The 27,918-nt window shown below is 39.5% G+C and overlaps 1 protein-coding gene across 3 annotated transcripts in view; it reads left to right on the top strand.

The window, feature by feature from the left end:
• RASGEF1B (RasGEF domain family member 1B) overlaps positions 1-27,918 on the top strand; it is a 597,383-nt gene that overhangs the window by 341,932 nt on the left and 227,533 nt on the right. The gene's annotated exons all lie outside the window — the stretch shown is intronic.

The following is a 27,918-nucleotide window of genomic DNA, read 5'->3' on the forward strand; positions in this document are numbered from 1 at the left end:
ACAAAACTACTGAATCAAAGGATTATTAGAACAGTTTAAGGGCCTTGATACATTTTGCCCATTTTTTTTTCAAAAGGGTTTTTCAAATTTACATACTCCCCTGTTATGTATGAAAGTGGCCATTTTGTCACACCATTTCAAAGAGTGAGTGTTGACTATTAAAAACTAAATCCCTGCTAATTTTCTAGGTGATATATTGTAATAGGATATTTACAGATGGGACCTCACATCTTCAGGAAATCTTCAGACTGACCAAGATTGTTCATCTGTTTGTAAAGTTTTTAACTAGACTCAAAGTCTGTTATAGATAACTTTAAATGTTCTGATAGCCCTACAATTCTAGGCTACTCTGAACATTATTTCCATTTACAAGGTACACAGTTACACTTCAGAAATGGATTGTCATGAGTAGTCGGTCTGTGTCGTCTTTGTGTAGGAGGGATGACTCCTGTAAGAGATGGCAGAGGCCCCAGGGAGAAAGGAAAGGAAAGATGTTTGATTAGGGGTAAGTTGGGTAATCAGGGAAAGGGTGAGCTCACTGAAATTTGCTAACCGTAAATCATAGTGTTATGACCAAAAGGGTTGTTAGAGAATGTAACCAGGGGCTTGCTTGCTTTTACAGCTTAAAAAAAAAAAAATCATACACATTCCTCTAGATAAAGGCAGGGGAGGGGAAAGGATAAAATGACAGCAAAAAACCTTGTGAGTCTCCACTACCTTTAAATCTAGACCCTCTGAACATCATTGCAATTCATGGAGAGTCCCTGTTTTTCAAGATACTCGGTTGCCTCTGTAGAGTCATCTGCCCTTCCTGAGCTCCTAACATGCAAACTGCAAGGTTTGGATATCAAATCACTATTTGGAAATCATAATTTCAATGTTCCCCAGAGCAGGAAGTTGCTATTTGTGGCAAATCCTTCTCAAACTATCTCTAGCACTTCACAGATATTTTCTCACTAGTCACCACATATTTTTATTGTTGTTCCTTAATGGGAAAGTTGGTCTGGTAAGATAAGATTCTGCTGCACTCCCTTATTTGTTTTTAATGCCCAACCAAAGCAATCGACAAATGTGTATTGTTGTCTACTTTGTGGTGGGCCTTGAAAAGGACTGAGAAGACTGGCCTAGTTTAGGAAAAAAGCTAAGGTGATTAGTGACGGAATTCTGCTTCCAAATAGATTACAGTCAAGTTTAATAGAGACACACATGCACTAGCAATGGAATTATTTCAGTGGGTAATATGTGCTAAATGTTGGGGTGCAACTGTGAAGACGGACCACAATTAATAAATAGTTAAATTTTTCTCGAGGTTAACAATTTAGAAAAACTTGCAAATAAATCATTCTTATTTGAGGTTCGCTAAAACCCTGCTGTGTATTGTAGTGACATTTTATAGCTATTAAATAAACACCAAGTAGAATTCCACGTGTCAGGACATAGAAAGGAACAAATATCTCAAGTTCATGGCTCAGTGAGAAGGTTCACCTTCCTGGATTAAAATATTCCAGGGGCGCCTGGGTGTCTCAGTCGCTTAAGCATCTGATTTCAGCTCAGGTCATGATCTCATGGTTTGTGGGTTCGAACCCCATATCAGGCTCTGTGCTAACACCTCGGAGCCTGGAACCTGCTTAAGATTCTGTGTCTCCTTCTCTCTCTGCCCCTTCCCCACTCATGTTCTGTGTCTGTCTCTCTCTCTCTCTAAAAAATATATAAATAAACATTAAAAAAAATGTTTAAAAAGATGCCACAAAGTGACTTGCAGGGCATGTGATTTCCAAGGTATAGGAACCTTTGGAACTAAATTAGATATCCTTGATTTTTTTTTTAAGTTGTGATTTGAAATATGATGTCTTAAAAGTGACGCTTGCATGGATATACAAGTTGAATTGGGATGAAGAGGGACTGATTTATAGAGGCTGACTAAATAATATTGTAATAGCCAATGTATGATACACTTGGACTTCAATTTGGATGGGAGGCTGGTGGTGTCAGATGGAGAGCAGAAGTTCTAATTGAAGGATGTATCAAAAGTCAAACATGGAGATCTTGGCAGTAAAATGGATACAGTTGATGACAAATAAGGGGAGAAAATTCGATTTTGAGGCTGGGAAAAAGAAGAATGGCAGTTCAGCTGGCACAGACCCGGCTCCTTGAATTCTCAGGCAGGCAAACAATTCTCTGAAAGCATTCCTGTTGCTAGTGGAGCACAGGGCTGGAGGTCATGACACAGCAGTTTTCCGGTTTGTTTATAATCACAAAGTTAATTTGATTGGGGGGAGCTCTCAAATAAGAGCTAGGGAGACTGCAAACGTGAGGAATAACTCTGTCAAAGCAATGCTTCCAGTGTTGGTGAGTGTGTTTTTCTGCTGCAAGGACATCAACACTAAGCCACTTTATCCCATTTTCTCTGCCTTGTTTAGGGAAGGGGTTTCTGCAAGCTGCAACACGGACAGTTAAGACGAGAGTTCTTTTGTAAGATTTCCATTTGTGTAGATTTATAAAGTTTTCAATCTCCTTGCAGAAAAGTAGATATAACTATTTTGACAATTTGTATTTTTCTGGTTTCCCCTAACAGACACAGTTTCTGAATGCCCCTTTAGAACACAGTACTGCTATTTTAGTGATGCGGGCATTTGAACAGGTCAGTGGTAACAGAAGCTTTCAAATACAAGGGTGTTCTAAGCAGATTTCAATATAATTAGTAGCTCATGGAATAATTATATTTTCATGTTCCAGAGTTTTTCTCATTTTAATAATCAGGAATATTATATAAGAGGAGTATTATGTAACCAGATCTCACAGATTTTAGTGAATAATGGAGAGGAGGCTAGGTTAGGTATATTTCATGGATATAGAAAAGTCAGAATTTTTAAATGGCTTTTTACTTTACCCGAGTCTCTGTGTGAGGGAGGCAAGGAAGCAAAATGTGAGGAAGCACAATGCTAACAGGATTTTTTTTTTTAACGTTTATTTATTTTTGAGACACAGAGAGACAGAGCATGAACGGGGGAGGGTCAGAGAGAGAGGGAGACACAGAATCCGAAACAGGCTCCAGGCTCTGAGCTGTCAGCATAGAGCCTGACGCGGGGCTCGAACTCACGAACCGCCAGATCATGACCTGAGCCGAAGTCGGACACTTAACCGACTGACCCACCCAGGCACCCCCTAACAGGATTTTTTAAAGTAATGTATTCTTTTTTTAATTTACATCCAAGTTAACATATAGTGCAATAATGGTTTCAGGATTAGAATTTAGTGATTCATCACTTCCATATAACACCCAGTGCTCATCCCAACAAGTGTCCTCCTTAATGCTCCTTGCCCATTTAGCCCATCCCCTCCCCCACAATCCCTCCAGCAACCCTCAGTTTGGTCTCTGTATTTAAGAGTCTCTTATGGTTTGCCCCCCACCCTGTTTTTATATTATTTTTGCTTCCCTTCCCTTCTGTTCATCTGTTTTGTATCTTAAATTCCATGTAGGATTTTTAAATCCTTTTGTTCCAGATCTTTCTTGAGTAGATGAGACCTTAAGTCAATAGTGGTAATCAGTGGCTTCCGGAGGCAGACTCTTTGATCTGAAGTGGGGAAAAAAAAGGTATCTGACCAAAGACCTTCCAGTGTCTGGGGCACAAGAGAAGCTGACAGTTCTGCCTTCTTTCTCCTTCTCTCCTCCACAGACCACTCTTCCTCCTCTAGTGAAGTTTTCCTGCATTCTCTGAACTTTGCTAGGTTATCTGTATGGACTTTCTGCTCTGGAAATTATCATACATTGTGCTGTAAAAATGTATTCCAGGCTCTTCACAGCAAGTTGACAAGCATTTCCTAAAACCTACTACTATGTAGTCCATACTAGTTCCTGTGCAAAAAATTTCCTTTATGTTGATTGAGTCTGGCTCTTTGTCTCTATGGAAGCCTTGATAGAAAGCTAAGTAATACTTCCAGTAGGATGCTGTTTGTTTGGGATTTGGAGAGTAATGCTGGGACAGAAGTTCATTAGTGAATTAGTGAATATATATATATATATATATATATATATATATACACATATATATATATATATACACATATATATGTAGTGAATATATATATATAGTGTGTGTATATATATATAGTGAATATATATATTATTATTATATCTTATTTAACATTTGTTAGGAAAAATGGTAGCTCCTATACACTCCTACTGCTCAGTAAACTCATATAAACTATATTAAGGTAATGATGTTGGTAAAAGTTGCTTTGTCATTCAGAAACACATTTCCATCATTGGGAAATAAATCGTCTTGAGTGGATAATTTGTGTAATGTTCCTGTTGTGCCTCTTTAACTGGGTGTTTCATGTATGGAAAATACGTGTAACTTTTTTCTAGAGATAAAGCCGCAGAATTTATTCAGACCATTTTACTGCATCTGCTATGTGGAGGAAATTTTTTTGTTTTGTTTTATGGAAAAATGATTTTTTTCAGTAGATTAATATGGGCATGACGTATTTCCATGGTGGGAATGAAGAGGGGGATACGGAGGTAGAGTTGGGAGAATATAGAGGAGAGAGACCTAGGTAGAAATAGAACAGATTCTAATAAAGCCTGTGCGTCCTTTAGGAAAGAGAAAAAGGCACAGCTGCTCCTCTGAATCTAAAATAAATAAATAAATAAATAAATAAATAAATAAATAAATAAATAAATAAAGATTTGTCGTTTAATTATTCAGCTACATACGCCCTGTCAGTGATGAGGGTGAAGAGAACTGAATAATCTATTTAAATTAAACTGTCACAAGGCATTCTTTGGGGCCCTGGCTACTTCTCTGACTCACTGTGGGAGGTTTGCTTTTGGGGTTGGCATCAGCCCAGTCGTGATGGTCTGGTGTCCTTGCCAGCAGAACTTAAGGGGTGGGGAGTGAGTGGGGCGCAGGGGGAGAAGGAGACTTGGGACACCTGTGCTTACCCTCCCAGACTCAGGGAAACACACTCCCTATGAGAACACAAACCCATGCCTGCTCCTGTGATATATCATACCCTGTAATTCTAGGGCAAATCATCATTCCTTTGCTTGCTTTTGAGATTTTTTTTTTTTTTTCCTGAACCAAAGTTGGACTTTTCCACAAGATTCCCTACCCAGTGTTTAAAGCTCGCTCTGATCTATTCTCCTATTACTTTTGTTCCATTACCAAGGTTCTGTAGCCTTCAGTTATAGGACCCAGGTGCGATTTTGCTAGCAGCTAAATCTGGTCCCTTGATAACTAACCAAAGGCAATGGCTTCCTGCAGAGGCTGCTCTAGACTTGGGCTTGCTGTGTGGTCAGACTACTAATTGCTGCCTGCGACGTTTGTCCCAAATGCCTAGGAATGAAAATATTCTAGTCTAAGACTCTTGTTCTACCTCTCCTGTGAATTTGAAGTTACATATGGATGGTTCTAAAGGGGGGCAGGCAAGGTGCCTGAGGTCATAGCTCTTCTCTGGGTCTCACATTCCTCACCAGATAAAGGAGAGGGTTTTCTTAGGTCATTGCCAGCTCTAACACACCAAGAGATCACAGTGTCCACATCTTTATCACTGTTTTCCTACCAGTTCCTGCTCAAATCCCATCTGCTTGTGAGGCCTCTTTGACCAGACTCCCCCGCCTCCGTCAAAATTAATCTCTCTTTTTGCAATATCATCTCACCATGTTCCATTATAACCCTCACCGCAGCCTGCTTTGTATTTTCGGCCTTGGATGTGTATCTGTCTGCCTGACTAGACTGTTAAGTCCTGGGTATCAGCGCTGCTCATGTCTTATTTATCTTTCCATTTCTCACAGCGCTTCCTGCACTGCAGGCAGGCACTTGAGAAATGTCTGAGTTGAACAGAACTTCTCACTTGCAGTCACAAGGAAATGATCTGTAAGCAAGAACTTAGGAATACAACAGGTAAAGTCTCAATTCTTATTAACCTCATTAGGAGTGTAGCAATTGAGGAGATAGCTCCTTGCTACCAGACCAAAGTTAATTAAAAGGACAGCTGGCTCCAACAATCCTAGTTCCCTAATGCACTTTTAAAGTTCTATAGCAAACAAGGTTCTTTCAATTCCTGCCAGATTAATGACCCCACAAAGAAGGGGCCTCTACAGATATTCCAGGAATAGCAAGTCTTGGAATCCACTGCGCACAGAGACCGATCAGAAGTCTTTTTCACTCTGCTAAGACAGAAAATTCAAAATGGTATTATTTCAATGTATTCTTCAAAGATTTATTGAGTCCATAGTATGTTCAAGGTTTTGGGGGACATACAAAGCTGAAAACACAATTAGCAAAGTGAGTAAAATGTCAGTTATGGGGTTCAGAGGGAGAAAGCTCATATCTGACTGGACAAATCCAAAAAATCTTCCTGTACAGTGTAGAATTTGAGGATGGCATTCAAAGATAAATACAATTTAAGTAGATGAGCAGAAGTGAGGAAGTGGGGAACCCTGGAGCATGGATTAATAGTCCAGTTTATTCAGGATAGGGGTTATGTATGTCAGAGCAATGGGAGATAAGACAGGGAAAGTAGAGGGGGTTCATGCTGCGTGGGATATTAGATCCCAACTGGGTGGCTTGTCCTGAAATTGGCAGGCAGTAGGTGCTAGAAAAGGATTTGATCAAGGGAGTGAATATTTTCAATCAGAGATCAGCAAACTCTGGCCAGTTTTGGCCAACCTGTTGTCATGTTTTATTGGAACATGGCTGTGCCCATTTATGTATGTACTGTCTGTGGGTGCCTTTGGGCTACATGGAAGAGTTGAGTGATTGTGAACGAGACATATAGCCATATGGCCCACAGAGCCTCAGCTATTTACTCTCTGACCTTTTATAGAAAAAGTTTGCTGACCCCTGAGGAACATCACTTGTTCATTCAGCCATTCATTTATTCACTCACGTATTGATTAATTCAACAAACGTTCAGCATTTCCTGAGTGCTAGGGATATGCTCTGGTGTGGTTTTTTCCCCATTATTTAATTTAAAGTTAGATCTTTATTCAAATTGCTCTTCAGGATTATTGACTGAATTTAAATTATTGTGTGATTCGTTGTTAGACTTGCAGTTTCTTCAAATGCTATGAAAATGTTCATTTTTCAAGCATTCTTAGCTAATCTTTTTGGGGCTAAAGTTCAAGGAATATATATATATATATATATATATATATATATATATATATATCAATGATTAGGTACAAAGCAAAAATATGATAGTAAAAGTTAAATAATGCAATGGAAAGGTTATCATATTGTAAGTTAAAGACAGGGAAGCCAGTTATACTATATAGATGGTCCCTACCCTGCAGGTTTGACTCAAGATTTTCCAACTTTACGATGTGTGAAAGCACAATACACATTTAAAAGATACTGTTCTTTGGATTTTTAATTTTGATCTTTTCCCAGTGACATGCCATACAGTACTCTCTTGTGATGCTGGGCAGTGGCAGTGAGCCACAGCTCCCCATTAGCCACGTGATCATGAGAATAAACAGCTGATACACTTATAACCATTCTGTTTCTATACAACCATTCTATTTTTTACTTTCAGTGTAGTGTGCAATAAATTACATGAGATAGTCAACACTTTAGTATAAAGTAGGCTTTGTGTTAGATGATTTTGTCCAACTGCAGACCGTGTCCGTGTTCTGAGCACCTTTAAGGTAAGCTAACCTAAGCTATGATGTCCAGGAGGTTAAGGATAGTAAATGCATTTTCAACTTACTAATAGTTTCACCTTAGGATGGTATGTTGAGAAAGATATGTATAAGCAAAAATTAATTTGGCCTCCTTATTGATAATGGTATATCTTAACTTCTCCTCTAAGGAAAGGTAGCAGTAGAAGGGAAGGTTACAGGCCAGCCTCTCCAAAGCCTCCTGCCCACCCCACCTCTATGCCAACTGTTACCACCACTTTCTCTGTCACTTCTGTGACTTTGCATGGTGCTATGGAAAGTCGTCCTGTGACTGCATTAGTTTGCTAGGGCTGCTATAACAAATACCATAGGCTGGGTGGCTTCAGAGAAAACAGGACTGTGTTTCCTCATAGTTCTGGAGGCTGGAAGTCTAAGATTAAGGTGGCAGCAGGGTTGATTTAATTTTGGGACCTCTCTCCTTGACGTGTAGATGGCTGTCTTCTCCCTCTGTCTTCACATGGTCCTTTCTCCGTGTGCTCACATTTTCTTTGTGTCCTAATCATCCCTCTTCTTATAAGGAGCCCAGTCGTAATTGGATTAGAGCCCATTCTAATGACCTCCTTTTACTTTAATCATCTCTTCAAAGACTTTCTCCAAATACAGGCACATTCCAAATTACTGGAGGTTAGGACTTCAATGTATGAATTTGGAGGGGATAGTGATTCTCTTCCATTTTCCCCATAAGGGAGAACTTTTCCCCCTCAAGTGAATATGAGTAGCGGTAGTGTGTTCCCCATCTAACATTTATGTAATAAGTGAAAAGGCTCATAACGAAAAAGTGTGATTATAATTGAATATATAACGTGTGTATTATGTATAATGCTCTCTGTCTCTTCTGTCTCTATATATCACATTTGGTAATATAAATATATAACTATATATAACACATGTGCACATATGCACACACATGTTTATTTTTTATTTTTTTATTTTTTCACACACATATGTTTAAACTCATGTATAAAATCAGAAGACTGAAAGAAAGCATACCAAAACAATAATACTAATTATCTTTTGGTTGTGAGACTATGGATCCCTTTTTTTTCCTCCATGTTTTAGTATTTATCAAATTGTCTACAATTAATATGAATCACTATTTTTAAAGTTTATTTGTTTATTTTGAGAGAGAGAGAGAGAGAGAGAGAGAGAGAGAGAGAGCACCATCAGGGGAGGGGAAGAGAGAGAGGGAGAGAGAGAACCCCAAGCAGGCTCTGTGCTCTCAGCAGAAATCTCATGAACCATGAGATTATGACATGAGCCGAAATCAAGAGTCAGATGCTTAACTGAGCCATCCAGGCACTCCAATATGAATTACTCTTGAAAGAAAAACACATTTACTGAAATTGAAAAAGTAAATAATTAAATTATGCATCCCTAGACGAGTTATTCATAAGAAAATAACTGGCAGTTTTCATTGGCTCTTTTGGAATAAGTCCTGCCATAGAATTATTGCAAGAATTAGTGAAGCACTTTGAAAAGGAATATTCTAAGAACAAATTACTCTTTCCAGAAACCTGAAAAAAAAAAAAGTCAAATTTGAACCTTGACAGTCTATGAAGAAGTGAAAGATTATCTAATAAGAAAACATTAGAATACCAAACAAGTAAAAATACGAAGTTCTAAACATGTTTTAAACTTTATTATCAGAAGGATTATGCTAAAACGGCAGTGCTGATTATCTTTGAGACTTGGACTTATGAGTATCTCTTGTTCTCTCATTAATAACATCTGACTATGTTTAGTCGTAATCACGTATTACTTTAATAATCAGAAAAAAAAATGAGTTCAAGAGCTAGCAAGCTGTGAGACCGACAGAGAGGTTTAATCAGTGTACTGACTCAGTCTTGGGTTTGGTTAGCGTAAGTTTTACCAGCAAGATAAGGAAATTTCTTCCAATAAGAAAGGTAGCAGAATTGAACATTTTTTTTCCAGATTGAGCTTGGTCCCTGACCTGGCTTTGGGCTTAATAATCTGGGGCTTCTTAAAAATGGGTAATGCCCATTGTCGCCACAAAGACATAACGCAAGGTTCACCTGCAGCTGTCTGTGGAATGCAGGCGGTGGGCCTGAGTGACAATGCAACCCACTCATGTCTCCTTTGGCCTGGGTAGTTTTTTAAGAAAATTGAAGATTTACAGTGGGTTCTACTCCTGAAGCCAAGACTACGCTGTATGCTAACTTCAGAATAAAAAAAAAAAAAAAAAAAAAAAGCATGGGACGCCTGGGTGGCTCAGTCAGTTGGGCGTCTGACTCTTGATTTAGGCTCAGGTAGTGATCCCAGGGTTGTGGGATTGAACCCCGCGTTGGGCTCTGCGCAGAGCAGAGAACCCGCTTAAGATTTTCTCTCCCTCCTTCTGCCCCCCTCTTGTGTGCTCTAAAATAAGAAAAAAAATTAATTAAAAAAAATTTTAAAAAGCGAAAAAAGTGAAAAGAAAATTCAGACTTAGATTAAAAATTTAGGATTCCGGCTTCTAAAAACAAAACACGAAAATATTTGGTGTGCATTCCAGTATGGACACCAGCTCTAGGAAGGTGTAGATGCCCCTGGTCCCTGTTATTTCCCCAACATTGGCATAATGTCATGGCTGCAACTCTTCAACACACCTGTGCGGCTCCATTGACTAGTAAGCCGGGCCATGAGCGCCTCATGTTTCAAGAAAAGAGCTCTCCTGGGGAGAGGGGAGGATTCATAAATGTTTGATGTGTACACGTTGGTGTGTTTACTCATGTCAATCACCTGCCTGCCCCTGTAACGATTTGAAGTCATGACCCTTGTGTGGACATTGGGGAAGTTGTGCTGAGAGTATCTCCAAGGGTAATAGAACCCTAAGGAAACAGGTGTCATGGCCCAGGACCAGGCTGGGTGAGACTGAGGGCAAAATTGTCAGGGATACTGCATACCTCCCCTGTCATCCTCCCAGAAGTTCTAAGATATTTACCCTGTTGAAAAGCTGTTAGTCAGAGAAGCTTGGTGATGGCATGGAAACAAGGTACTCCCACGTCTCAGTGTCGTAGGAAGCAGGTTTTATTTTTTTCCTCATACCGCATATGTCCTTTGTGTGTGACTAGGGACTCTACATTGTGTTCTTTTCACTTTGCCACCTCAGCTGACAAGCAGACGATGCCTGGAACATTGCCAATAGCTGTGGTAGAGGGAATGAGTGATATAGTAAATTGCTCACTGGCTCTCAAAACTCCTGCTTAGAAATAATTCGTGTTTCTGCTCACATTTCATGGGGCGGGTTAAGTCACATGGCCGTGCCTAACTACAAAGATTATACCTCACACAGTCCTCCCAAACCCAGAAGTCAGAGAGTCAGAAACATTTGGTGGATATCATCAAGGACTATGGCGTAAACCTCTGGAATCTCTCTTAATTTCTGGTCCTGTAGAAAGAGTTCGAATCATTCTATCTTAAATTGAACTTTAGAAAGGAGTGACTGATAAACATTAACCTGACTGGTCATGTTGACATCTGAGGGATCAGGGACCATGTGCTTGGAAATGAACTTCAAGGAGGTGGGCCCTGTTTGTCCAGTAGGAGTTGCTCTGTGGCATGCTGAGTATAGTGAACTTTTATTTTTTTTTATTTTGTTTTTTCAACGTTTTTTATTTATTTTTGGGACAGAGAGAGACAGAGCATGAACGGGGGAGAGGCAGAGAGAGAGGGAGACACAGAATCGGAAACAGGCTCCAGGCTCTGAGCCGTCAGCCCAGAGCCCGACGCGGGGCTCGAACCCACGGACCGCGAGATCGTGACCTGGCCGAAGTCGGACGCTTAACCGACTGCGCCACCCAGGCGCCCCTCTTTTAAATAGTTCCTCACCCAAAGCCTTAAACACCATTCCCACTGTGTCAGCCCAGCAGAAGAGCAGAAGCTCTTGTTTCCTTCCAGAAATAAAAAAAATAAAAGATAGATAAAATGAAACTATTATTTTGACCCTTCATTGCTCCCCGTCTCATCCCATCCACAAAATGGCTTTCAGTATATGTGATTTTTGGACATGGCATGATTTGAACGTATTGACAATTTAGTGTATTCTTTGAAAGTCCCATGAAGTCTACACAGATATTCTCCAGGTATGTTTGTATAGTGGTAGTGAGCGTCTTGCTAAGCATTTAAAATTAGATCATCGAATAACCAAGTATGATTTCAGAAAACTCTCAGAACGTCTATTCACAAAGTCAGTGCACTTGACTGGTTTGCATTTTCCTAAGGGAATGCATCAGTATTGTTCCCTGAAAGATTTTGGTGGGTGTTCAGAAGTATTCAAACAGACAACTTATTCTCTCAGGGGGAATTTTAGCTACTGAAAAGATGTATGTGCAGCCATCAAGATTTATACTGCTGTTTATTTTTAAAGTACCTCTGTAGGATGTGTCTTTGTAGTGCGAGGAAGAGGAAGGTTAATTATTGAAAGATTTCAGACAGCAATAGAAATATTTTGCCTTAAAATGTGATTTGAAGCTGGGAGTAGTCTGGTATGACTGGACATTTATTTTCTTTAATCAAGGAGGGGTGATAAGAAATATTTCTATATATTAATTAAATAGAAGACATAGAAGAAATGGTGGGGGAAATTAATGTTAGAAAAGCTCTATATTACTCACATATGATTTGAAGTTCTTTTGTTTTCATCAAAGACTCAAAAACCTCTTTTGTGGGTCTCTTTATGTTTTACCTACCCTGTTCAAAAGGAGAAATGAAAAATATAGTTAGAATTTCTTCTTAGGAAGATCTTCTCTTCTAAAGTATGTAATCCACAATGACATAATTATTTGATCTCCCCAAGTCAAGATCCATGAAAGACCCAGTCTCAGGGCTCAGAAAGCAAAATCACACAGCTCAATTTGGCCAGTGATCTCATAATATGTGAAAGATCATAGTTTAAGTTGTATGTATCAATGGATTTCTAATGACCGGTTTTCTGTAAGTAGAAACCCTTTGGATTAAGAATAGGAATGATGATGGCCTCGATAAAAGGGACAGGAGAATCAACCGTCCCTTTGGGAGAGTGGGAAGTAACCACCTTGAATGCCAACAAACTCCCCAAAGTCCTCACCTAGTATCCTGGCTTCCTTCAGACTTACTGTTCTCAGACTTTCCTTCCGCAGAGCCAGCTCCCCAGCGGCCTTTCTGCAAGACGTCTGGCAGTCTAGTCCTCCCCAGAGAAAAGCTGTTCATCCCAGGCAGCAGGAGGTTGTATGCCTTCTTTTCACAGCAATAGGTGGCTTCCTTTCATCTAAGGATCACTGAAGGGCCTTGCAAAGAATAAAGAAATACTTGCAGATCATGGAAAACATGTTACCCCATTGTACAGATAGAGAAGCTGAGCCAGAGAGACTTATAACATTTTTTTTATTAAAAAAATATTTATGTTTATTTTTGAGAGAGAGAGATAGAGAGACAGAGAGTGAGCGGGGAGGAGCAGAGAGAGAGGGAGACACAGAATCCAAAGCAGGCTCCAGGCTCCCAGCTGTTAGCACAGAGCCCGACACAGGGCTCAAAACCATGAACCAAGAGATCAGGGCTCGAAACCATGAACCATGAGATCATGACCTGAGCTGAAGTTTGATGCTTAACCAACTGAGCCATCCAGGCGCCCCAAGACTTAAAAATTTAAAAGGTCATTTTCTCAATTAAAGCAGAAGTCAGAAGGCCTATGTCATGACAGTGATTCTAAAGGAGTGATCTGATTAAATCACAATTCATAGGCACTTTTTTTTTTCGTCTTCAAAATCAGCCCTGCAATTAAAACATAATTATGCTTTGCTCTTTTGTGGTACCTTTCACCCAGGGAACAGAAAGTGCTTCACAAACATTAATTAAGCAGCACAACACCCCTGTGAGGAAGGTAGGAATTATCCTGCTCTTAGATGTGGTGACATGGAAACAGAAGAATTTAGAAGCTATCCGTGATTACAGTGGGGATTGTTGTCCAAGTTTCCATATGGTTGAAGTCTCTCTGTAGTCTTATCATTCAGTTAAATGGTCTTTGAAATGCATTAATAATCTTTTGTGGAAAGCATTTTCAACTGCTTATTGTTATTAGCATTTTATTATTTTTTATCTGTGCTGTTGTGAGTTCTTTTCATTGCATATCTATTTTTAATATTAAGTCAGAGCTCAAGTTACAGGGAAATCCTTGGTATTTTCATTTTTTTCAAATCTGAAAGTCATTTTAAGTGTTTTTATCTTTCAGTAAACTTTTTATTGAACTATACTGAAGTAATACATAGGTGGAGAAAAGTGCAAATATCATAAATAGAAGTCTTGATGAATTTTCACAAAGCAAATATACCAGTGTACCAGCACAGGGCATTAACAGCACCCAGAATCCCCTTGTCTGTGTGCCCACATCGGTTACTGCCCTCCCAAAGATAACCAATAGTCTGCATTCTCACAACATACATTAGTTTTGTCTATTTTTGTACTTTAGATACATGAAGCCTTCTGTAGGTACTCATTTATGTCTGTTTCTTTCTGTTAAAAAAATTGAGGTAAAAATGACACACAACATTGTAATGGCTTTAGGCGCATAACATAATGGTTTGATAATGTGAACTGATCATCACAATAGGTCTAGTTAGCATCTGTCACCGTACAATATCAATTATACATCATTACACAAAAACAAACAAATCACTACATAGTTACAAATTTTTTTCTTGTAATGAGAACTTTCAAGATTTAGTCTAAGTAGCTTTCCAATATGCAATATGGTATTATTAATTATAGTCTCTGTGTTGTACACTACAGCCCCATGCCTTATTTATTTTATAACCAGAAGTCTGTATCTGTTGACTTCCTTCACCCATTTTGCCCACCCTTTACTCCCTGACTCTGGCAACCATCAAACTCTTCTCTATATCTATGAGCTTGGTTTTTTTGGTTTTGGGTTTTGTTTTACATTCCACATACAAGCAAGATCATAAGACGTTTGTGTTTCTCTGACTTATTTCACTTAGCATAATGTCCTCAAGAGCCATCCATGTTGCTGCAAATGGCAAGATTTCCTTTCGTAGGGCTGAACAATAGTTCGCCATTGTGTGGTGTGTGTGTGTGTGTGTGTGTGTGTGTCTATGTATGTGAAATATTTATAACATTTCCTTTATCCATTCATCTATCAATGGATACTTAAGTTGTTTCCATATCTTGGCTATTATAAAATGATGCTTCAGTGAACATGGAGGTACATATATCTTTTTGAGTTTATGTTTTTGTTTTCTTTGGATAATTACCCAGAAGTAGAATTGCTGGATCATATGTCTTCTTTCATTAAGCATTGTGTTTGTGAGATTCATCCTTGTTGTTGCCTACCATTATAGTGAGTTCATTTTCATTGCTATAGAGTAATTCAATTGTTTAAATACACCACAATTTCTTTATTCTACTGTTGATGAACAATTGGCTTTTTTTTTTTTTCCAGTTTGGGATGATTTGAGTATTCTTTTCAAAAGTATGTTGTGGCGCCTGGGTGGGTCAGTCGGTTGAGTGACCGGCTTCGGCTCAGGTCATGATCTCGCGGTCTGTGAATTCAAGCCTTGAGTCGGGCTCTGTGCTGACAGCTCGGAGCCTGGAGCCTGCTTCGGATTCTGTGTCTCCCTCTCTCTCTGCCCCTCCCCCACTCATGCTCTGTCTCTCTCTGTCTCAGAAATAAATAAACATTAAATTTCAAAAAAAATAAATAAAAAAAATAAAAGTATGTTGTTATGCACTTTCTTCTTGAATTAGGTTGAAGTAAGTAAAAGTTATTCTTTTCATTTATCATGGAGGCATTGAGACAAAAGAATGATGTGTACTAACAAGTTACTAAATGTTATTCGTATAAAGAGGATTGAAAGCCTTAACCTGTTTCCCAGTTGTAGAACAGGAATAATTAACATTTTTCTCTAAACCTGAAAATATCACCTGCCTTATTGGTTGGTTAAGTTCAAAAGAGGCAGCTTAGAGAAGTAAAAAGAGCTCAGGTGGCAGGTAAACCTGAGTGTGAATTCTCCCTCTACCACTTACTGTGTGACCTTGGCCAGCTCATTCAATGGCACGTTTCTTAGCCATCGAATGGTCTCTAGGTGGGGCACCTGGATGGCTCAGTCAGCAGAGCATGTGACTCTTTAAAAATTTTTTTTAATGTTTATTTTTTTTTGAGACAGAGAGTGACAGAATGTGAGCAGCGGAGGGGCACAGAGAGAGGGAGACACAGAATCTGAAGCAGGCTCTAGGCTCTGAGCTGTCAGCACAGAGTCTGACACGGGGCTCAAACTCACGAACCATGAGACCATGACCTGAGCCGAAGTTGGACGCTCAGCCAGCTGAGCCATCCAGGCTCCCCAGGGCATGCAGCTCTTGATCTTGGGGTTGTGAGTTTGAGCCTCACATTGGGTGGGGAAATTACTAAAAAAAAAAAAAATCTTAAAAAAAATGGTTGGTGGGTTTGTTGAAAGATTTGAAACTAAATACATAGCACTAAGTGGGAACAAAGTGAATGGCATATATTATTCGGTATTTTCTGACCCAGCGTGACTCTTCAGTCCTACCAAATGTTAGTCTGACTGACTTGGTTTATAGTTTTGGATTATTAAGAATACTTACTTGAAAAATTCAATAAATAAGTGTACAGTGAGTATAGAGACATCTATTTTCAAAGAGAACTCTAATAGTAAAGGGGATTTCAACATTAAGGATTTCTGTATTTCTTTTTTGAGATACATTAATGAATATAGAGTGGCCAATTGATTCATTCCTGGTCTCTAGAAGAGTTGATCATACTTTATCATATAATAAAAGAGCAGATCAAATATCATCACAGACATACTCTGTAAACAGCTTGATTTAATATATGGTTTAGATTTGGAAAATTGCTTGGCTGTAAGGTCAGATTGCGGTGAAAGTGGAAGCTTGGGCAGCAAATTGCTATGGAACTTTGTGTTTGTTGGATCCTAGATCAAGTAGCTTCATGTTAAATGATATTTTAGAAATGATAACAGTTGTCACAAATTGGATGGGAGGGGTGGATTTTTTTTTTAATTCATCTGATTCTCATGTGGCTGGTTGCCAATTAAACACATTTTACATTATTTTTGAGTTTCTACTGGAGAATCATGTATCTGAATCACTCCTTTGTCCTATTCTACCTTTTCCCATCTGAGGAAATGGTACCCCGTTGCTCAGGCCAGAGCCTGAATGTTCTTGACTTCTCATTCTACCCAGACCCATCTAAATCAACAATTCCTGCCAGTTCCTCCTCCTTAATATTTTGTGAATCCACCCACTTCTGTCTATCTTCCTGCCACAACCATAGTCCAGTCTGTCAGCATCGCCCGCCTGGATCATTTCAGGAACCTTATACCTCATCTTCCAGCATCCATTTTCCCTCTTTTGCAATACTATCCCGATGCTGTAGCTACAGGTTAGCTTTCCAAACAAAGCAGAGCAGTTCCGTTTTCTGCTTTAGCCCTTTTAATAGTTTCACACTGAGTTTAAGGTAAAGTCTATGCTCCTCAACTCAGCCTAGAAAATAGCCCTTGTTTCCTTTGCTGCCCTGCCCCAGAGATTTCACACTGCAGCCACATAGGCCTTTTTCCTCGTCCTTGAATGCACTGTGTTCCTCCTTCGCATGCTTCCCTCTATACCCTTTCTTTTCCTTGCAAACGCCTACTCATTCTTCAGGTCTCAGATTTAGTATGTTTTTGTTTTGTTTTATTTTGTTTTGAGGCAAACATCCCGTGACTCCATCCATTAAATTATTGGTTCCCTCCATTGTTTACTTTTGTAGCACCTTCTACTTGTATTTATAATACTGTTCATACTTAGAATTTTGCATTTAATGCTTACTAATAGTCTATAAGCTTTATGAGAGTAGGGATTCTATCTACTTTGTTTACTTATGTGTACCTATTACTAAGTCCTCATTAAACCTTTATTGCCTGATTCAGTCATGTATTTCTATAGGTTCGGATTGTTAGTATCTCCAAAGGAAACAGTGGACCCATTTTTATCTCTTCACAAATGTGGAAGTGATTATTTTAAGACAGTTCAGGAAATTGTCCGTGTTGTTTGTGAAACTAAAGATAGCAAACTCTGCAAAAGGAATTATAAAGCCTTTATGCTGAAACTGCTGTTTTTCTTGATTTATTTTGTTATCAGTAGATAGGCCTTAACTTCACAATGTAATTTGAAGAACAACAACAAAATACAATGCGTATGGTCTTTGATATCACAGTAACACTATGCAGCAGGAAAGTTCCCCACAGGAACTCCCTTTCCAGTCTAAGTTTTCTAAGCTTTTAATTACTTCTCTTCTCCATGTGCAGCAAGACCATCTGAAAGCTCAGAGATGATGCCTCTTTGCCGCCTGCTACATCAGCTGAGTGCAGTGTTCGTTCCTCAGAGTGGAACATGGGAGCCATTTCACTTACATCACCTAAGGTTTTTACTACAAGTGCAGATTCCTGCTTTTCTCAGAAACCTGGAAATTAAAATCTCTGGTGGATGAGGCCCAAGGAACCACATCTTTAATAAGACCCCAGGGTTTCAAAGTTATTGGGCTAGTGCCTAGTCATTACATGTTAGGAACTGACAATAGGCATGTATGGTACTAACTTGGAGGAACACAGAAATACAATTTATGCCTACCTTTGTCACTAAGGCTCCCCGTGTTAGCTTTAACCTTGAAATAAGCCTGAATCTCTAGCATGATAGAGCTCACAGAGACACAGTGAAAAAGACCTTAAAAGACCATTTGGTTACGTTTTGTGCTTCAGGGATATTTATACCCAAACTACCTGGGATTGTTAATGGCCTTTTCCCTTACTGGAGATGTTTAAGGGCAGAGAACCCATTAATGTATCTTGGGTTTTTCACTGACTCTATCAGATCATCTTAGGTGATCTTCTTGTAACTCTAAAGCCTTTTGGCTTTACTTAACTAAGGTCCATTTCTTCTTGTTTGGTACCTTGTAAATGTGGAGAACAACTAACATGGTCACATTCTTAAAATACTTACATACAGACACCCCATTATTCACTAGGCCTAATGCTGAACAGTACCCTAAACACAGACTCATTGAGTTGGAAGCCATCTTAAACACTACTTAAGTTGAACATTCTAATTTTACAGACATGTAAACAAATGTAGGGATTAGATGTCATTCAGTTATACATCTGATGGATTTATGAACATATTTCAACACCTCAAATTAATTTTCATCTTGAGTTATATTTTCCCATGGTGCGGTAGGAAAGCATCCGGTCCATCTAAATTCGAATCTGCTTTTAAATCCTTCTCTATCACCTACTACCTGTATGATTTCAGCACCTTATTTGACACACTTGAGCTTCATTTTCATAACATTGCACCATATATGAAGATAAAATCTCTTGAATAATCATATTGAGAACTAAATGAGATAACACATAATGCCTGGCACATAGTAGATGCTCAGTTAAAAATTCATGTTGTTGGTGCAACTTTTTTTTCTTTTAGTAGGTTCCACGCCCAACATGGGGCTTGAACTCACAACCCTGAGATTAAGAGTCACATGCTCTACTGACTGAGTCAGCCAGGCACCCCAGTGCAATTTTTGGAAGGCAGTGTTGCAACATGTATCAAAATATATGATTTGTATACCCTGTGACTTGGCAATTCCAGTCAACATAGTGAAATCAAGCACCACATGCAGAGTTTGGAAATCTACAAAGCAGCTGGCTATTACAGGGCTTTAGTTACATAGTTGGTAAAGGCTTATTTCCTCAAAGGAGAATCTCCAGTAAAATCTTGATACAACCCAAACACCCTCCTACAGTGATGCTGTCTTCTTCTTCTTTTTTTAATGTTTATTTATTCTTGAGAGAGAGAGAGAGGGAGAGAGAGAGAGAGAGAGAGAGAGAGAGAGAGAGAGAGAGAGACCTGCATGAGCGGGGGAGGGGCAGAGCAAGAGAGGGACATAGAATCTGAAGCAGGCTCCAGGCTCAGAGCTGTCAGCACAGAGCTCAAAGCAGGGCTCAAACTTTCAAGCTGTGAGGTCATGACCTGAGCCACCCAGGCGCCCTATGCTTTCTTTCTTTTCTTTCTTTTTTCTTTTTTTTGTGATGCTGTCTTCTGACAACTTTCTAGAAAAAGTTAACTGCACCTACACTGGTCATAAGAAAAATAATCGTGATAAAAAGGAGTTCATAGTTTACTTAGTGTATATTTTCTACCAACCCTAAGTTTACTCACTGAATCTTTGCCATAACTCCGATGTAGATAACAATATTATCCATATTTTAGAGCGATTAAGTAACATATGCATCCTGTGGGGGAGCTGTGGAGTGGAAGCTCTGTCACACGGTTAATGATTGAATCAGGATGAGTGAGACAAGCTAGTTTGATTCCAGAGCCAAGTATTCAAATCCGTAAATCTTATTGGTAGGGATTTAACAAAAATTACTGTGAGTGCCCATCGCAGACTTTCTGAGGCACAAAGGTGTAAAGCAGGTAGAGTTAAAAACAACTGTTGGGGTGCCTGAGTGGCTCAGTTGGTTAAGTGCTGGACTCTTGATTTGGGCTCAGGTCATGATCTCACAGTTTTGATAGTCAGATCCTCACGCTGGGCTCTGTGCTAGCCACAGGTAGCCTGCTTGGGATTCTCTCTCTCTGCCCCTCCCCCACTCGTGCTCTCTCTGTCTCTCTCAGAATAAACAAACTTTAAAAAAATATCAACTGTCAAAACCATTATGCTTTCCTGTCTTTCCATGCCCTCCTATGTGGTCTGCTTATTAAAAAGAAAATATACTACCATACAAGTGATTCCCTTAATAACAATAATCAATTACTGTGCTCTTATTTTTACCCACCAAACTCTTTACACAGTCTTTGAATTGCCTCAGGGAGTGGGGTCCTCGTTTGAAAGACCTTGATGAAGAGACTAATTAGGTACAGATGTCCTTGAATACTTGTTTTACTTACTAATGGTTGGGTGTAGATTTCCTTCTTTTCCCTGGTCAAGGAAGCTGAGGTTCTGAGGCAGCCACAGACTACAACATAAATATGGGGAGGAAGGGAGGGGAAATCTTGGGAAACTCAAAGACCTGATATTTCCCAGACATGCCCCAATCTGCTTTTGACCTTACTCCAGAAGGCGTGGTTTCCACAACAGTGTACGTAACGTAATGGGACCCCTCTAAAGCAGGTCCGCCTGACACGGTAGGCTTTCCTTTCTTAGAGCCTGGGATTCTCTTCTTTGGTTCTAGTTGCAAAGGGCTGAGAGAGGGACCGGTGCTTGGACCGCACACTGCAGGGGCATACCTCCTTTCTCCACCGCAGCTCCGGTCTCAACACTGCTTCCTTTCCCACCAACATCACCGGGCTGGGTGGGGACAATTTGTGCCCCAGGTCGTATGTGCCATTTACAAGTGCTCATTAATTATATCCTCCTGTACTACTTGTAAGTAGCCTTTACTGGTGAGTAAACCGAGAGCTAAAACAGCTTCTCTTTACATTTGGCTGCAGAAAATACTGAGAAAGATTTGGGAGGTGAGAGAATCTGCCCGAAGCAGCACGGGGGTGCACACAGAGCCAGCCAGAACTCAATTCTGAGCGTTTCCAATCTATTAGGCAAGATTACCTCCCAGTTTGCTGTGTGGGCCGCCTCATTCTCCTGACCTGGTCATCTCCTGACCTGAGTTTTCTTTTTTGAGACGAACAACAAGGTTAGAAGAAGGGTCAGCCGTCTGGGTGACTTGGCAATGGCTTCCATTAGGACTGCTTCTTTCTCCATAATGATGCGATTCAATCTCACAGTTTAAATGCTTGTCCCAAAATATTTCAAAATGTGAAATGCATACGAGCCAAATGACAAAAATGTTTTTTTAAAACAACAAAAACATGGGCTTCTTGTCATCCACCACACTGGCTGTTTCTGTGTCTGTTCAGTCAGTAAATTATTCTGTCTGATCTTCATTTCTGATGATATCCAGATGGTCTAAAAGTCAATCTTTTCTGCAAGGGAGAAATTCTCTGTGAAAAGTCAGTAGCCTTTATGTTCAGCTGGTGTGGATAGGAATTAAACGGAATGACACAGGATTGTCTGTACCCAATTAATACTAACTGATATTTAAACAGTTACAGTGCCTATATAGTCAACCTGGGGCTGGATTTAATTATTGTTCTGAAGTCTTAAAAGGAAAGTATATTTTTCCCCCAAATGATAGAACATTTTTGTGAAAGTCAAAATGGCTAATGTTAACTTTTCTTTTTTTCTATTTCTCTCAAATCTTCTGGAATTAAAATACTGTTTTGATGGGTTCAGAGACATTCTGTAGTCAACTTACCACAGGTAGACTCAGAGAGTTTAAAAAGGGTTGTGGTGTGTTTAAGGCTTATTCTGTTTTCTTTTAAATGTAACCTTAAAATGGTTAATAATAGCACAATGCTAATATAATTTTGAAGTCACTATCGTTTATCAAACTTCTAAATTTTTTTAATGTTTACTTATCTTTGAGAGAGAGAGAGAGACAGAGCATGAGCAGGGGAGGGGCAGAGGGAGAGGGAGATACAGAATCGGAAGCAGGCTCCAGGCTCTGAGCCATCAGCCCAGAGCCTGACGGGGATCTCAAACCCACAAACCATGAGATCATGACCTGAGCCGAAGCAGATGCTCAACCAACTGAGCCACCCAGGCATCCTTCATTTATCAGACTTCTAAAACAAAATGCTAATTTTCTTTTTCAGAATGAAAATATCAATATTAGCTTGTATTTATTGGGTCTCTATTCTATACTAAGCACTATGGTAGATACTTTTTTTTGTTATCTCAGTTCTTTTTAGAACCCAGAAGGTGGACATGATTATCCATATTTTATGGACATAGAAACAGAAGCGCAAAATATATCAGTAACTTCCCCAAATTGCAAAGGTTATAAGAATAGGAACCCAGGAGTGTTAGACTGAAAATCTAGCACTCTCCACTTCTGCAAGATAATTTACCAAATTAAAACCCCCACAGACTATGTTTGTATACAACGAATGAAAGGTAAGCTTTGGTACATGGTTGCTCATTACTGCTAGAAGCCAATGGAAATAGGTGACACTTCACTTCCCCTTTTCCCACACACAGATGTGTTCATATCAGGTTCTAGAATACCACTTACTGATTTTCTTACTGGCTGGATTAGGGGAGAGAACCCTACATAATTGTACATTATATGGCAGATACTTAGATACAGAACTTTGGAAATGCTTTTAGTTGTGAAAACCCAATAAAGAAGTATTAGGATTTGAGAAACACTCTGGGAAGTGGGGAGAAAACCGCGAAATGGATGTTGCCATACAAAGACCAGATATTCAAAGAATATCAAAACGCCCACTTTTCCCTTGTTATCTCCATCTTTCCCTTTCCCGGCCAATCCATCTCTCTTTGCTTTTGTTTTTATTCTCACTGTCATGCTTTGCGATTATAAACAGCTTTCTTCTCTAACTCACACGAAGGATATAACCACCATCCACCAATGTGAGAGCTCGCACCATGAGTGTAAATGAAGGTGGCCATGGGCACCAGTGTGGGCTTGGAAGCGGCTGCCTGGACAGTGACTCCTCAGAGTGTGCTTTGTGAACCAGCAGCCCTTGGCAATACCTGGGAGTCTGTTAGAAATCTCAGGCACTATCCCAGACCTAAAGAATCAGAATGCACCTTTTAACAAGAGCCTCAGGAAATTTACATACATAGTAAGTCTGAGAAACACAGACCTAGAAGAGTCTTTAGGTCTTTCCCTCCAGAGTAGATTTACTGCTCTGAAGAGGAAAGGAATCACTGAAGAACACCAGTTCTGGGTTCTTTCTCAAATTAGCTGTGGTTAGGACCAGGGCTGTCTTGTGGGTGGGGAAACGTGTCACTGCAGGGAGCAGGACAAACCTGCACAGGTGAAGTGTCTGGTGCAAATTCTGGTTGCCATTTGGCTACACCGTTGGTGAGGTTGTCACAAAGCCAGTCCTCTGCAGCCTGAGTTCTCGTGGCTGCTACTTTAATTCCCGATTAACAGGTACACACACAGACACCCATGCACACACGTGCACTGCCACCCACATCAAAAATAGCCATGTATGCACCTAAAGAAAAGGGAAGAGAGAAAATCACATCTATTATATGCCTACTACTGGCCAGCCATTGCGGCAGGTGCTTTTATCCTAAAGACTAGACAGCCTGCAGAAGAAAATCAGGTCTTTGTGAGCACACATTCAATTACGAGCCAAACTTCATTAAGCAGAACCTTTGCACATTAAAGAGATCTATAACTGGTATTTTTAATGATGACCTCATTAAATGATTAAATTAAATGATAAGATCCTAGAAATCTAAATCATAAAAGAGTAATTAAATTATATTAATTAGAGTTCTCATGTTTATAATATCATCTTAAGCGTCTGTTTCCAAGGGACTTCAAATGAAAAATATATATTCTAGCATAAATATTATGCACTTAACCCCAGACGTTAGTGACTTGAAAGGGATCCTGTTTCCCAAAAGTGGTTTTCTGGGGTTGGAGACTGTATGTGAGTACCGTAATTTATCTGGCCAGCCTCTGGGAAGGCTGTGTCCTACAACATTTCTTTGTTTTATAACTTGTAAAATTTCCCGGAGTTTACCCTGCACATGGACTGCTACAGAGTTACTCATGCTTCCCTTCCTAGCATGGGGTTACTCAAAGAATCCGTGAATGGAGTTTTAGTCCTGTCACTGAGATGGCTAGCTGGAAGATGCGTTTGGAGCTGTCACTGAATCCCTTTGGGTTTCAGGTTTGTCCTCTGTGAAATGTTAGTGCGCTTGACTGGACTCTAAGATCCCTTCTGCCCCACATGAACATTCTAGACTCTGTGAACAGAATAATTTAAAATAGAACGTGTCAACAAGGATTTAGATGGGTTCAGTTGGGTCTCATAATATGCTTCCAGCCTTTCCTGGCAGATGCCAGTGAATCAGCACGATCTTGACATAATTTTCACTGTTCCATGAGAGTGTCAAATAATTACAGCGCAAGTAGTTTTCCACAGATCTAAATTTATATGGTATTTATTTTTATGAAATGGTATTGATGATAGATGGTAATGATTGTTTTTATTTTAAAAAGCAAAAAAAATGGTATTTCTAAGACATCTGTCTATATTCTGCTTGTCTAATTTGTCTGATCTATAAATCCAAAAAAAAACAAAAACAAAAACAAAAACCAGGATTCACGAATTCAGACATCCTAATCCCATAGAATCTTGGGTTCTATTGAACAAGTGATTTTCACTTTGAAATCATTTTGGTGGGGGCAGTCGGATTCTGGATCTGCACTTCTGCTACAGCCCGTTACTATCTCTTAGGTTTCTGTAATACCAATCATGCAGATAACTCAGTTCACACTCCCTGTGTGCGTGTGCACATCTGTGTGTGTGTGTGCGTGCGTGCACACGTGCTTGGCACCAGTACTCAATATGTTCTCAGTGTGTCTCATTTGTTCTCCCAAAGAGTTTGGAGTTAGACACAATCCACAAGCTATGGACTATTGTCGCAGAGTTTGCCCTGCAATCAAACTGCCCGGGCTCCTAGATCCAGCACAGAAAGCCGTATAACCTTGAGGAATCGACTTACTTTTCTATGCCTAAATTTCCTCATCTGTCAAATTTCAAAATTAACATTAACTACCTGATAGGGTTGTTCTGAAGATTTGCTGAGATAATCCTTTCAGTGTTTAGTATAATGCCTGATACATTGTAAGGGCTCAATACATAACAGGAAAAACAAGAAACAGAGAACAAGCCAACAAAAAACCTTTGGGAGTCAGACAGATGTGCGATCTGACACAACCCCCCTCCATCACCATTCCCACCTCCTCCATTTTACTGGGTATCTTTAGACAAGTTACTTAGAATCTCTGCATCTTGTTCTTCTCATCTATGTAATGCCTGCCTCACACATTTGTTGATCTCACCATTTGTCACCAGTATCAATTAAGTTATTATCTGTAAAGTACTGAAAATTATGCTTGACTCATTGTAGTTTCACAATGAATGCTTTATCTCCTCCTTGCCCTTTCACAAATCTGTGTTCCACACAGCCCACCTTTGTACGTGGCACATACTAACAATTAATGGATGTTTATTGCAGCCCTGTACTATCTCTCTCGCCACCTCTCACTTACCTTGTTACTCTACAAAGTTACTCTACAAAGAAGAGCAGAGACCAAGTGCAGAGACCAGCAATCTTACTGGTTGGGACTCCAGATACTTAGGCCTGTTGGCTGTTCCTCTGCTGTGGCCAAGACTGATCCTGATGGACTTCTCTGATGACCAGTTTATCAGGAAAGACACTGGATAGGGACATTTTATGATATCTTGTCACAATTCGGAGATTTATGGGCCCAATACATTGTTTTAAAGACAGGCTATATTTTCAGAAGGTTGTGGCTTGATATCTCTCTTTACCGAGAGCTCCAACCTCAGCCTCTTCCTTTTTTGCAATTCTCACATTGTCAGTTCATGAGACAAAGTGGACTGCTTTGTTGAACTCTACCACAGAGACTGGCATGCGTGGGGAAGACTTCTAAGACATATTTGGGGGTTTATACTGACATACCTCTCATGTTAAATAAATTTCATTTGTCTTGCAAAAAAAAGGGACACAGCACAGGGAATACAGACACTTGTGGTAAGCATAGTATAATGTATAGACTTGTTGAGTCGCCGTTGTACATTTAAAAGTAATATAACATCGTATGTCCTCAGTAAGAAAAAAAAAAGGAAAAGAAAAAAGGACAGCACTCTTTTAAGAGCCATTTTGGAGTGAGATAATGTTTATTTTCAAAATCGTTGGGATGAGGCAATGAAGGAGTGAGTGCAAAATAAATCACTAAAACATTTATGAATATATATAAAAAATCCTGCCTGGATATTAATGTTCTAGCATATAAGGATGCAGAGCTCATTGTGCTAAACCTTGGCCCCGTCTTTTTTTTTCTCTCAACTTCTTGTAACCTGGAACATGTTCCTTTCCCTTTATCTTTTTAACATTGTTTAGAAAATTAATGTAGTATTTTAGGAGAGATTCCCTTCAAAATGTGAGAATTTAGAAGGAGTGGTTAAAATTCTGACTCTTTAAGACTTGAAGATGTATTTTAAAAATTATGGGCTAATAAAGTGGAGGGTGTGTTCTGCAACGATGGGTTTCCCACGAGGCAGCAGATGGCAAGTGGCCAAGAACAGGAAAGGAAGGAGCACCATGACTGGAACATTCGCTTTGGGCACATTTGTTGGAATGTGTTGCTCCTCAGGTGTCTGCCTTATCCATTGCTCAGAACAGAACATTCCTTTACTGTATTTCAAGCACCTAGGGTAGCTCCGGACACAGTACTGTTTGCAACTCTTAGAAAAAGAGATTGTAAAATCTCATTAAATATTTACCCTCTTGGTAAAGCTCTGTCAAAAGAATGAATTTGGACTTGTTTTGGTGCCTTTTCCTTGGCACCCTTTTTAACATACCTTTTTGTTACTATGTGACAATGTGTCTTGGGTAAAATGTGATTTTTGAAGAGCCTCACCCCCTCTTGGGGAGACAGAGTAACAAGTAAACAAAACATGTGTTGACATTTACCAGATTAGATCAGTTTTTCCCAAATTTAAGTTATTCAGAGACTGTTGATGATTTTCCTTTTGCCTTATCTATGTATCACCTCTCGTATTACTCCATAGTTTTTTTCTTTAAATAATATCTAATAAATTATTGGTGTTATGTTCTGGTTTCCTAACATATATAAAAAGAAACCCATGACAATTAAAATTAAAATTTTAAATGTGTGTATTTCTTAAAATCATCCTTTATGACACTAGTGATAAGCACACTAATGTTTGGGAAACACTGAACTGGGTTGTCCCACTGTTGAAGTTGAAATCAGGCCAAGACCACGTTCCTAATATGGGATTGGGAATGTAGGAGTTAATTTGCATAGCCAAGGTTGGTAGAAATACCTGTAGGTATGCCCAGGTATTTAAGGCCTTCTTCCCTTTCTGTCTGCTCTATTCAGCCTGCTCTATAATTCTAATTCTGTGTGTCTGAATGTTAGGCCTCCTCCTTCTCTTTTGTGTTCTTGACCTCCATTCTTAATTACTACCTCTGCTTCACCAGTGATTGTGATCTATGGGTTGCCAACCTCATATGAATGAAAACCTGGTGCTCACACATAGATGCCGCTTTGCCCTGGTTTCCTTTTGGCCTT

This window comes from Felis catus, chromosome B1 (genome assembly GCF_018350175.1).
Source record: "Felis catus isolate Fca126 chromosome B1, F.catus_Fca126_mat1.0, whole genome shotgun sequence".
Lineage (NCBI taxonomy): Eukaryota > Metazoa > Chordata > Mammalia > Carnivora > Felidae > Felis > Felis catus.